Source organism: Phallusia mammillata, chromosome 6, assembly GCF_965637545.1.
Source record: "Phallusia mammillata chromosome 6, kaPhaMamm4.hap1.1, whole genome shotgun sequence".
Classification (NCBI taxonomy): Eukaryota; Metazoa; Chordata; class Ascidiacea; order Phlebobranchia; family Ascidiidae; genus Phallusia; species Phallusia mammillata.
The window spans coordinates 18,453,844-18,463,659 of NC_137257.1; the positions used below are offsets into that span (position 1 = coordinate 18,453,844).

At 41.3% G+C, this 9,816-nt stretch overlaps 32 non-coding genes across 32 annotated transcripts; all 32 read left to right on the forward strand.

The window, feature by feature from the left end:
- Positions 1-141: 141 nt before the first annotated feature.
- On the forward strand, positions 142-214 carry Trnav-uac (transfer RNA valine (anticodon UAC)). The gene has a single exon. It is a non-coding gene; the product is annotated as a tRNA-Val (tRNA).
- Positions 215-305: 91 nt separating this feature from the next.
- On the forward strand, positions 306-378 carry Trnaa-ugc (transfer RNA alanine (anticodon UGC)). Its single transcript has one exon. It is a non-coding gene; the product is annotated as a tRNA-Ala (tRNA).
- A 659-nt stretch (positions 379-1,037) lies between these two features.
- Positions 1,038-1,110, forward strand: Trnav-uac (transfer RNA valine (anticodon UAC)). The gene has a single exon. It is a non-coding gene; the product is annotated as a tRNA-Val (tRNA).
- A 91-nt stretch (positions 1,111-1,201) lies between these two features.
- On the forward strand, positions 1,202-1,274 carry Trnav-uac (transfer RNA valine (anticodon UAC)). The gene has a single exon. It is a non-coding gene; the product is annotated as a tRNA-Val (tRNA).
- Positions 1,275-1,527: 253 nt separating this feature from the next.
- Trnav-uac (transfer RNA valine (anticodon UAC)) lies at positions 1,528-1,600 on the forward strand. The gene has a single exon. It is a non-coding gene; the product is annotated as a tRNA-Val (tRNA).
- A 91-nt stretch (positions 1,601-1,691) lies between these two features.
- Trnav-uac (transfer RNA valine (anticodon UAC)) lies at positions 1,692-1,764 on the forward strand. Its single transcript has one exon. It is a non-coding gene; the product is annotated as a tRNA-Val (tRNA).
- A 91-nt stretch (positions 1,765-1,855) lies between these two features.
- Positions 1,856-1,928, forward strand: Trnaa-ugc (transfer RNA alanine (anticodon UGC)). Its single transcript has one exon. It is a non-coding gene; the product is annotated as a tRNA-Ala (tRNA).
- A 91-nt stretch (positions 1,929-2,019) lies between these two features.
- On the forward strand, positions 2,020-2,092 carry Trnav-uac (transfer RNA valine (anticodon UAC)). Its single transcript has one exon. It is a non-coding gene; the product is annotated as a tRNA-Val (tRNA).
- A 91-nt stretch (positions 2,093-2,183) lies between these two features.
- Trnaa-ugc (transfer RNA alanine (anticodon UGC)) lies at positions 2,184-2,256 on the forward strand. The gene has a single exon. It is a non-coding gene; the product is annotated as a tRNA-Ala (tRNA).
- Positions 2,257-2,347: 91 nt separating this feature from the next.
- Trnav-uac (transfer RNA valine (anticodon UAC)) lies at positions 2,348-2,420 on the forward strand. The gene has a single exon. It is a non-coding gene; the product is annotated as a tRNA-Val (tRNA).
- Positions 2,421-2,511: 91 nt separating this feature from the next.
- Trnav-uac (transfer RNA valine (anticodon UAC)) lies at positions 2,512-2,584 on the forward strand. Its single transcript has one exon. It is a non-coding gene; the product is annotated as a tRNA-Val (tRNA).
- Positions 2,585-2,839: 255 nt separating this feature from the next.
- Positions 2,840-2,912, forward strand: Trnav-uac (transfer RNA valine (anticodon UAC)). Its single transcript has one exon. It is a non-coding gene; the product is annotated as a tRNA-Val (tRNA).
- Positions 2,913-3,167: 255 nt separating this feature from the next.
- Trnav-uac (transfer RNA valine (anticodon UAC)) lies at positions 3,168-3,240 on the forward strand. Its single transcript has one exon. It is a non-coding gene; the product is annotated as a tRNA-Val (tRNA).
- A 419-nt stretch (positions 3,241-3,659) lies between these two features.
- Positions 3,660-3,732, forward strand: Trnav-uac (transfer RNA valine (anticodon UAC)). The gene has a single exon. It is a non-coding gene; the product is annotated as a tRNA-Val (tRNA).
- A 255-nt stretch (positions 3,733-3,987) lies between these two features.
- Trnav-uac (transfer RNA valine (anticodon UAC)) lies at positions 3,988-4,060 on the forward strand. The gene has a single exon. It is a non-coding gene; the product is annotated as a tRNA-Val (tRNA).
- Positions 4,061-4,478: 418 nt separating this feature from the next.
- Trnav-uac (transfer RNA valine (anticodon UAC)) lies at positions 4,479-4,551 on the forward strand. The gene has a single exon. It is a non-coding gene; the product is annotated as a tRNA-Val (tRNA).
- Positions 4,552-4,969: 418 nt separating this feature from the next.
- On the forward strand, positions 4,970-5,042 carry Trnav-uac (transfer RNA valine (anticodon UAC)). Its single transcript has one exon. It is a non-coding gene; the product is annotated as a tRNA-Val (tRNA).
- Positions 5,043-5,132: 90 nt separating this feature from the next.
- Trnav-uac (transfer RNA valine (anticodon UAC)) lies at positions 5,133-5,205 on the forward strand. The gene has a single exon. It is a non-coding gene; the product is annotated as a tRNA-Val (tRNA).
- A 91-nt stretch (positions 5,206-5,296) lies between these two features.
- Trnav-uac (transfer RNA valine (anticodon UAC)) lies at positions 5,297-5,369 on the forward strand. Its single transcript has one exon. It is a non-coding gene; the product is annotated as a tRNA-Val (tRNA).
- Positions 5,370-5,460: 91 nt separating this feature from the next.
- On the forward strand, positions 5,461-5,533 carry Trnav-uac (transfer RNA valine (anticodon UAC)). The gene has a single exon. It is a non-coding gene; the product is annotated as a tRNA-Val (tRNA).
- Positions 5,534-6,114: 581 nt separating this feature from the next.
- Trnav-uac (transfer RNA valine (anticodon UAC)) lies at positions 6,115-6,187 on the forward strand. Its single transcript has one exon. It is a non-coding gene; the product is annotated as a tRNA-Val (tRNA).
- A 91-nt stretch (positions 6,188-6,278) lies between these two features.
- Trnav-uac (transfer RNA valine (anticodon UAC)) lies at positions 6,279-6,351 on the forward strand. The gene has a single exon. It is a non-coding gene; the product is annotated as a tRNA-Val (tRNA).
- Positions 6,352-6,932: 581 nt separating this feature from the next.
- Trnav-uac (transfer RNA valine (anticodon UAC)) lies at positions 6,933-7,005 on the forward strand. The gene has a single exon. It is a non-coding gene; the product is annotated as a tRNA-Val (tRNA).
- A 410-nt stretch (positions 7,006-7,415) lies between these two features.
- Positions 7,416-7,495, forward strand: Trnav-uac (transfer RNA valine (anticodon UAC)). The gene has a single exon. It is a non-coding gene; the product is annotated as a tRNA-Val (tRNA).
- Positions 7,496-7,586: 91 nt separating this feature from the next.
- On the forward strand, positions 7,587-7,659 carry Trnav-uac (transfer RNA valine (anticodon UAC)). The gene has a single exon. It is a non-coding gene; the product is annotated as a tRNA-Val (tRNA).
- Positions 7,660-7,749: 90 nt separating this feature from the next.
- Trnav-uac (transfer RNA valine (anticodon UAC)) lies at positions 7,750-7,822 on the forward strand. The gene has a single exon. It is a non-coding gene; the product is annotated as a tRNA-Val (tRNA).
- Positions 7,823-7,913: 91 nt separating this feature from the next.
- Positions 7,914-7,986, forward strand: Trnav-uac (transfer RNA valine (anticodon UAC)). The gene has a single exon. It is a non-coding gene; the product is annotated as a tRNA-Val (tRNA).
- Positions 7,987-8,241: 255 nt separating this feature from the next.
- Positions 8,242-8,314, forward strand: Trnav-uac (transfer RNA valine (anticodon UAC)). Its single transcript has one exon. It is a non-coding gene; the product is annotated as a tRNA-Val (tRNA).
- Positions 8,315-8,569: 255 nt separating this feature from the next.
- Positions 8,570-8,642, forward strand: Trnav-uac (transfer RNA valine (anticodon UAC)). Its single transcript has one exon. It is a non-coding gene; the product is annotated as a tRNA-Val (tRNA).
- Positions 8,643-9,060: 418 nt separating this feature from the next.
- On the forward strand, positions 9,061-9,133 carry Trnav-uac (transfer RNA valine (anticodon UAC)). Its single transcript has one exon. It is a non-coding gene; the product is annotated as a tRNA-Val (tRNA).
- Positions 9,134-9,223: 90 nt separating this feature from the next.
- Positions 9,224-9,296, forward strand: Trnav-uac (transfer RNA valine (anticodon UAC)). Its single transcript has one exon. It is a non-coding gene; the product is annotated as a tRNA-Val (tRNA).
- A 91-nt stretch (positions 9,297-9,387) lies between these two features.
- Trnav-uac (transfer RNA valine (anticodon UAC)) lies at positions 9,388-9,460 on the forward strand. Its single transcript has one exon. It is a non-coding gene; the product is annotated as a tRNA-Val (tRNA).
- The last annotated feature ends 356 nt before the right edge of the window (positions 9,461-9,816 follow it).

The window sequence follows — 9,816 nt, forward strand, 5'->3', positions numbered from 1 at the left end:
ACGTTCGCTTTGCACGCGGAAGGTCCTCAGTTCGATCCTGGGCGGAAGCAATTTGACATTTTTTGAGATGGACAAAAAATATTTTGGAATGAGCTAGGTAACCCAGAAAAATGAATCACAAGCAACGGTTGGCAGTCAACGGTTTCCGTAGTGTAGTGGTTTTCACGTTCGCTTTACACGCGAAAGGTCCTCAGTTTGATCCTGGGTGGAAACAAAATGAAATTTTTTGAGATAGACAAAAAATATTTTGGAGTGAGCTAGGTAACCCAGAAAAATCAATCACAAGCAACGGTTGGCAGTCAACGGTTTCCGTAGTGTAGCGGTTATCACGTTCGTTTTGCACGCGAAAGGTCCTCAGTTCGATCCTGGGCGGAAACACAGTGACATTTTCTTAGATAGACAAAAAATATGTTAGAATGAGCTCAGTAACCAAGACAAATCAATCACAAGCAACGGTTTGTAGTCAACGGTTTCCGTTGTGTGGTGCTTATCACGTTCGCTTTACACGCGAAAGGTCATCAGTTCGATCTTGGGCGGAAACATAATGATGTTTTTTGAGATTGGCAAAAATATTTTAGAATGAGCTCAGTCACCCAGAAAAATCAATCACAAGCAACGATTTGTAGTCAACGTTTTCCGTAGTGTCATATTTTAGAATGAGCTAGGTAACCACGGTAAATCCATCACAAGCAACGGTTGGCACTCAACGGTTTCCGCAGTGTAGTGGTTATCACGTTCGCTTTACACGCGAAAGTTCTTCAGTTCGATCCTCGGCGGAAACAGAGCGACATTTTTTGAGATAGACAAAAAGTATTTTAGAATGAAATAGGTAACCACGAAAAATCGATCACAAGCAAAGGATTGTTGTCAACGGATTCCGTAGTGTACTGGTTATCACGTTCGGTTTGCACGCGAAAGGTCCTCAGTTCGATCCTGGGCGGAAACACAGTGCCTTTTTTTTAGACAGACAAAAAATATATTAGAATGAGTTCAGTAACCAAGACATATCAATCACAAGCAACGGTTTGTAGTCAACGGTTTCCGTAGTGTAGTGGTTATCACGTTCGCTTTACACGCGAAAGGTCCTCAGTTCGATCCTGGGCGGAAACATAATGATGTTTTTTTAAGATAGACAAAAATATTTTAGAATGAGCTCAGTCACCAAGAAAAATCAATCACAAGCAACGATTTGTAGTCGGCGGTTTCCGTAGTGTAGTGGTTATCACGTTCCCTTTACACGCGAAAGGTCCTCAGTTCGATCCTGGGCGGAAACACAGTGACATTTTTTTGATAGACTAAAATATTTTAGATTGAGCTAGGTAACCACGAAAAATCCATCACAAGCAACGGTTGGCAGTCAACGGTTTCCGTTGCGTAGCAGTTATCACGTTCGCTTTGCACGCGAAAGGTCCTCAGTTCGATCCTGGGAGGAAGCAATTTGACATTTTTTGAGATGGACAAAAAATATTTTGGAATGAGCTAGGTAACTCAGAAAAATCAATCACAAGCAACGGTTGGCAGTCAACGGTTTCCGTAGTGTAGTGGTTATCACGTTCGCTTTACACGCGAAAGGTCCTCAGTTTGATCCTGGGTGGAAACACAATGAAATTTTTTGAGATAGACAAAAAATATTTTGGAGTGAGCTAGGTAACCCAGAAAAATGAATCACAAGCAACGGTTGGCAGTCAACGGTTTCCGTAGTGTAGTGGTTATCACGTTCGCTTTACACGCGAAAAGTCCTCAGTTCGACCCTGGGCGGAAACACATTGACATTTTTTGAGATAGACCAAAAATATTTTAGAAAGAGCTCAGTAACCAAGAAAAATCGATCACAAGCAACGATTTGTAGTCAACGGTTTCCGTAGTGTAGCGGTTATCACGTTCGTTTTGCACGCGAAAGGTCCTCAGTTCGATCCTGGGCGGAAACACAATGATATTTTTTGAGATAGACAAAAAATATTTTAGAATGAGTTCAGTAACCAAGACAAATCAATCGCAAGCAAAGGTTTGTAGTTAACGGTTTCCGTAGTGTAGTGGTTATCACGTTCGCTTTACACGCGAAAGGTCCTCAGTTCGACCCTGGGCGGAAACACATTGATAATTTTTGAGATAGACCAAAAATATTTTAGAAAGAGCTCAGTAACCAAGAAAAATCCATCACAAGCAACGATTTGTAGTCAACGGTTTCCGCAGTGTAGCGGTTATCACGTTCGTTTTGCACGCGAAAGGTCCTCAGTTCGATCCTGGGCGGAAACACAGTGACATTTTTTTAGATAGACAAAAAATATATTAGAATGAGCTCAGTAACCAAGACAAATCAATCACAAGCAACGGTTTTTAGTCAACGGTTTCCGTAGTGTAGCGGTTATCACGTTCGCTTTACACGCGAAAGGTCCTCAGTTCGATCCTGGGCGGAAACACAATGATATTTTTTCAGATTGAAAAAAAATATTTTAGAATGAGTTCAGTAACCAAGACAAATCAATCGCAAGCAAAGGTTTGTAGTTAACGGTTTCCGTAGTGTAGTGGTTATCACGTTCGCTTTACACGCGAATGGTCCTCAGTTCGATCCTGGGCGGAAGCAATTTGAGATTTTTTGAGATGGACAAAAAATATTTTGGAATGAGCTAGGTAACCCAGAAAAATCAATCACAAGCAACGGTTGGCAGTCAACGGTTTCCGCAGTGTAGTGGTTATCACGTTCGCTTTACACGCGAAAGGTCCTCAGTTTGACCGTGGGTGGAAACACAATGAAATTTTTTGAGATAGACAAAAAATATTTTGGAGTGAGCTAGGTAACCCAGAAAAATCAATCACAAGCAACGGTTTGTAGTCAACGGTTTCCGTAGTGTAGTGGTTATCACGTTCGCTTTACACGCGAAAGGTCCTCAGTTCGATCCTGGGTGGAAACACAATGATTTTTTTTGAGATAGACAAAACATATATTAGAATGAGTTCAGTACCCAAGACAAATCAATCACAAGCAACGGTCTGTAGTCAACGGTTTCCGTAGTGTAGTGGTTATCACGTTCGCTTTACACGCGAATGGTCTTCAGTTCCATCCTGGGCGGAGGAAATTTGATATTTTTTGAGATAGACAAAAAATTTTAGAGAATGACCACAGTAAACAAGAAAAATCAATCACAAGCAACGGTTTGTAGTCAACGGTTTCCGTAGTGTAGTGGTTATCACGTTCGCTTTACACGCGAAAGGTCCTCAGTTCGATCCTGGGTGGAAACACAGTGACATTTTTTTACACAGACAAAACATATTTTAGAATGAGTTCAGTAACCAAGACAAATCAATCACAAGCAACGGTTTGTAGTCAACGGTTTCCGTAGTGTAGTGGTTATCACCTTCGCTTTACACGCGAAAGATACTCAGTTCGATCCTGGGTGGAAACACAATGATTTTTTTTGAGATAGACAAAAAATATATTAGAATGAGTTCACTACCCAAGACAAATCAATCACAAGCAACGGTTTGTAGTCAACGGTTTCCGTAGTGTAGTGGTTATCACGTTCGCTTTACACGCGAATGGTCTTCAGTTCCATCCTGGGCGGAGGAAATTTGATATTTTTTGAGATAGACAAAAAATTTTAGAGAATGACCACAGTAAACAAGAAAAATCAGTCACAAGCAACGGTTTGTAGTCAACGGTTTCCGTAGTGTAGTGGTTATCACGTTCGCTTTACACGCGAAAGGTCCTCAGTTCGATCCTGGGCGAAAACACAGTGACATTTTTTTACACAGACAAAACATATTTTAGAATGAGTTCAGTAACCAAGACAAATCAATCACAAGCAACGGTTTGTAGTCAACGGTTTCCGTAGTGTAGTGGTTATCACCTTCGCTTTACACGCGAAAGATACTCAGTTCGATCCTGGGCGGAAGCAATTTGATACTTTTTGAGATAGACAAAAAAATTTAGAGAATGACCACAGTAACCAAGAAAAATCAATCGCAAGCAACGATTTGTAGTCAACGGTTTCCGTAGTGTAGGGGTTATCACGTTCGCTTTACACGCGAAAGGTCCTCAGTTCGATCCTGGGCGGAAACACAGTGACATTTTTTTAGATCGACAAAAATATTTTAGAATGAGCTAGGTAACCCCGAAAAATCCATCACAAGCAACGGTTGGCAGTCAACGGTTTCCGTTTCGTAGCAGTTATCACGTTCGCTTTGCACGCGAAAGGTCCTCAGTTCGATCCTGGGCGGAAACACAGTGACATTTTTTTTAGGTCGACAAAAATGTTTTAGAATGAGCTAGGTAACCACGAAAAATCAATCACAAGCAACGGTTGGCAGTCAACGGTTTCCGTTGTGTAGTGACTATCACGTTCGCTTTACACGCGAAAGGTCCTCAGTTCGATCCTGGGCGGAGGCAATTTGATATTTTTTGAGATAGACACAAAATTTTAGAGAATGACCACAGTAACCAAGAAAAATCAATCACAAGCAACGGTTCGTAGTCAACGGTTTCCGTAGTGTAGTGGTTATCACGTTTGCTTTACACGCGAAAGGTCCTCAGTTCGATCCAGGGCGGAAACACAGTGACATTTTTTTAGATCGACAAAAATATTTTAGAATGAGCTAGGTAACCCCGAAAAATCCATCACAAGCAACGGTTGGCAGTCAACGGTTTCCGTTTCGTAGCAGTTATCACGTTCGCTTTGCACGCGAAAGGTCCTCAGTTCGATCCTGGGCGGAAACACAGTGACATTTTTTTTAGGTCGACAAAAATGTTTTAGAATGAGCTAGGTAACCACGAAAAATCAATCACAAGCAACGGTTGGCAGTCAACGGTTTCCGTTGTGTAGTGACTATCACGTTCGCTTTACACGCGAAAGGTCCTCAGTTCGATCCTGGGCGGAGGCAATTTGATATTTTTTGAGATAGACACAAAATTTTAGAGAATGACCACAGTAACCAAGAAAAATCAATCACAAGCAACGGTTCGTAGTCAACGGTTTCCGTAGTGTAGTGGTTATCACGTTTGCTTTACACGCGAAAGGTCCTCAGTTCGATCCAGGGCGGAAACACAGTGACATTTTTTTAGATAGACAAAAATATTTTAGAATGAATGAGGTAACCACGAAAAATCCATCACAAGCAACGGTTGGCACTCAACGGTTTCCGTAGTGTAGTGGTTATCACGTTCGCTTTACACGCAAAAGGTCCTCAGTTCGATCCTGGGTGGAAACACAATGATTTTTTTTGAGATAGACAAAAAATATATTAGAATGAGTTCAGTAACCAAGACAAATCAATCACAAGCAACGGTTTGTAGTCAACGGTTTCCGTAGTGTAGTGGTTATCACGTTCGCTTTACACGCGAAAGGTCCTCAGTTCGATCCTGGGCGGAAGCAATTTGATACTTTTTGAGATAGACAAAAAATTTTGGAGAATGACCACAGTAACCAAGACAAATCAATCACAAGCAACGGTTTGTAGTCAACGGTTTCCGTAGTGTAGGGGTTATCACGTTCGCTTTACACGCGAAAGGTCCTCAGTTCGATCCTGGGTGGAAACACAATGATTTTTTTTGAGATAGACAAAAAATATATTAGAATGAGCTCAGTAACCAAGACAAATCAATCACAAGCAACGGTTTGTAGTCAACGGTTTCCGTAGTGTAGTGGTTATCACGTTCGCTTTACACGCGAAAGGTCTTCAGTTCCATCCTGGGCGGAGGAAATTTGATATATTTCAGATAGACAAAAATTTTTAGAGAATGACCACAGTAACCAAGAAAAATCCATCACAAGCAACGGTTTGTAGTCAACGGTTTCCGTTGTGTAGTGGTTGTCACGTTCGCTTTACACGCGAAAGATACTCAGTTCGATCCTAGGCGGAAACACAGTGACATTTTTTTAGATAGACAAAAATATTTTAGAATGAGCGAGGTAACCACGAAAAATCCATCACAAGCAACGGTTTGTAGTCAACGGTTTCCGTAGTGTAGTGGTTATCACCTTCGCTTTACACGCGAAAGATACTCAGTTCGATCCTGGGCGGAAGCAATTTGATACTTTTTGAGATAGACAAAAAATTTTGGAGAATGACCACAGTAACCAAGACAAATCAATCACAAGCAACGGTTTGTAGTCAACGGTTTCCGTAGTGTAGGGGTTATCACGTTCGCTTTACACGCGAAAGGTCCTCAGTTCGATCCTGGGCGGAAGCAATTTGATACTTTTTGAGATAGACAAAAAATTTTGGAGAATGACCACAGTAACCAAGACAAATCAATCACAAGCAACGGTTTGTAGTCAACGGTTTCCGTAGTGTAGGGGTTATCACGTTCGCTTTACACGCGAAAGGTCCTCAGTTCGATCCTGGGTGGAAACACAATGATTTTTTTTGAGATAGACAAAAAATATATTAGAATGAGCTCAGTAACCAAGACAAATCAATCACAAGCAACGGTTTGTAGTCAACGGTTTCCGTAGTGTAGTGGTTATCACGTTCGCTTTACACGCGAAAGGTCTTCAGTTCCATCCTGGGCGGAGGAAATTTGATATATTTCAGATAGACAAAAATTTTTAGAGAATGACCACAGTAACCAAGAAAAATCCATCACAAGCAACGGTTTGTAGTCAACGGTTTCCGTTGTGTAGTGGTTGTCACGTTCGCTTTACACGCGAAAGATACTCAGTTCGATCCTAGGCGGAAACACAGTGACATTTTTTTAGATAGACAAAAATATTTTAGAATGAGCGAGGTAACCACGAAAAATCCATCACAAGCAACGGTTTGTAGTCAACGGTTTCCGTAGTGTAGTGGTTATCACCTTCGCTTTACACGCGAAAGATACTCAGTTCGATCCTGGGCGGAAGCAATTTGATACTTTTTGAGATAGACAAAAAATTTTGGAGAATGACCACAGTAACCAAGACAAATCAATCACAAGCAACGGTTTGTAGTCAACGGTTTCCGTAGTGTAGGGGTTATCACGTTCGCTTTACACGCGAAAGGTCCTCAGTTCGATCCTGGGTGGAAACACAATGATTTTTTTTGAGATAGACAAAAAATATATTAGAATGAGCTCAGTAACCAAGACAAATCAATCACAAGCAACGGTTTGTAGTCAACGGTTTCCGTAGTGTAGTGGTTATCACGTTCGCTTTACACGCGAAAGGTCTTCAGTTCCATCCTGGGCGGAGGAAATTTGATATATTTCAGATAGACAAAAATTTTTAGAGAATGACCACAGTAACCAAGAAAAATCCATCACAAGCAACGGTTTCTAGTCAACGGTTTCCGTTGTGTAGTGGTTGTCACGTTCGCTTTACACGCGAAAGATACTCAGTTCGATCCTAGGCGGAAACACAGTGACATTTTTTTAGATAGACAAAAATATTTTAGAATGAGCGAGGTAACCACGAAAAATCCATCACAAGCAACGGTTGGCAGCCAACGTTTTCCGTAGTGTAGTGGTTATCACGTTCGCTTTACACGCGAAAGGTCCTCAGTTCGATCCTGGGCGGAGGCAATTTGATATTTTTTGAGATAGACAAAATTTTTTAGAGAATGCCCACAGTAACCAAGAAAAATCAATCACAAGCAACGGTTCGTAGTCAACGGTTTCCGTAGTGTAGTGGTTATCACGTTTGCTTTACACGCGAAAGGTCCTCAGTTCGATCCTGGGCGGAAACACAGTGACATTTTTTTAGATAGACAAAAATATATTAGAATGAGCTCCGTAACCAAGACAAATCAATCACAAGCAACGGTTTGTAGTCAACGGTTTCCGTAGTGTAGTGGTTATCACGTTCGCTTTACACGCGAAACGTCCTCAGTTCGATCCTGGGCGGAAGCAGTTTGATAGTTTTTGAGATAGACAAAAAATTTTGGAGAATGACCACAGTAACCAAAAAAAATCAATCACAAGCAACGGCTTGTAGTAAACGGTTTCCGTAGTGTAGGGGTCATCACGTTCGCTTTACACGCGAAAGGTCCTCAGTTCGATCCTGGGTGGAAACACAATGATTTTTTTTGAGATAGACAAAAAATATATTAGAATGAGTTCAGTACCCAAGACACATCAATCACAAGCAACGGTTTGTAGTCAACGGTTTCCGTAGTGTAGTGGTTATCACGTTCGCTTTACACGCGAATGGTCTTCAGTTCCATCCTGGGCGGAGGAAATTTGATATTTTTTGAGATAGACAAAAAATTTTAGAGAATGACCACAGTAACCAAGAAAAATCAATCACAAGCAACGGTTTGTAGTCAACGGTTTCCGTAGTGTAGTGGTTATCACGTTCGCTTTACACGCGAAAGGTCCTCAGTTCGATCCTGGGCGGAAACACAGTGACATTTTTTTAGACAGACAAAACATATTTTAGAATGAGTTCAGTAACCAAGACAAATCAATCACAAGCAACGGTTTGTAGTCAACGGTTTCCGTAGTGTAGTGGTTATCACCTTCGCTTTACACGCGAAAGATACTCAGTTCGATCCTGGGCGGAAGCAATTTGATACTTTTTGAGATAGACAAAAAAATTTGGAGAATGACCACAGTAACCAAGAAAAATCAATCACAAGCAACGATTTGTAGTCAACGGTTTCCGTAGTGTAGGGGTTATCACGTTCGCTTTACACGCGAAAGGTCCTCAGTTCGATCCTGGGCGGAAACACAGTGACATTTTTTTAGATCGACAAAAATATTTTAGAATGAGCTAGGTAACCCCGAAAAATACATCACAAGCAACGGTTGGCAGTCAACGGTTTCCGTTTCGTAGCAGTTATCACGTTCGCTTTGCACGCGAAAGGTCCTCAGTTCGATCCTGGGCGGAAACACAGTGACATTTTTTTTAGATCGACAAAAATATTTTAGAATGAGCTAGGTAACCACGAAAAATCAATCACAAGCAACGGTTGGCAGTCAACGGTTTCCGTTGTGTAGTGACTATCACGTTCGCTTTACACGCGAAAGGACCTCAGTTCGATCCTGGGCGGAGGCAATTTGATATTTTTTGAGATAGACACAAAATTTTAAAGAATGACCACAGTAACCAAGAAAAATCAATCACAAGCAACGGTTCGTAGTCAACGGTTTCCGTAGTGTAGTGGTTATCACGTTTGCTTTACACGCGAAAGGTCCTCAGTTCGATCCTGGGCGAAAACACAGTGACATTTTTTTAGATAGACAAAAATATTTTAGAATGAGCTCAGTAACCAAGACAAATCAATCACAAGCAACGGTTTGTAGTCAACGGTTTCCGTAGTGTAGTGGTTATCACGTTCGCTTTACACGCGAAAGGTCCTCAGTTCGATCCTGGGTGGAAGCAATTTGATATTTTTTGAGATAGACAAGAAATGTTAGAGAATGACCACAGTAACCAAGAAAAATCAATCACAAGCAGCGCTTTGTAGTCAACGGTTTCCGTAGTGTAGTGGTTATCACGTTCGCTTTACACGCGAAAGGTCCTCAGTTCGATCCTGGGCAGAAACATAATGATGTTTTTTGAGATAGACAAGACATATTTTAGAATGAGTTCAGTAACCAAGAGAGATCAATCGCGAGCAAAGGTTTGTAGTCAACGGTTTCCGTAGTGTAGTGGTTATCACCTTCGCTTTACACGCGAAAGGTACTCAGTTCGATCATGGGCGGAAACATAATGATGTTTTTTAAGATAGACAAAAATATTTTAGAATGAGCTCAGTCACCCAGAAAAATCAATCACAAGCAACGATTTGTAGTCAACGGTTTCCGCAGTGTCATATTTTAGAATGAGCTAGGTAACCACGAAAAATCCATCACAAGCAACGGTTTGTAGTCAACGGTTTCCGTAGTGTCATATTTTAGAA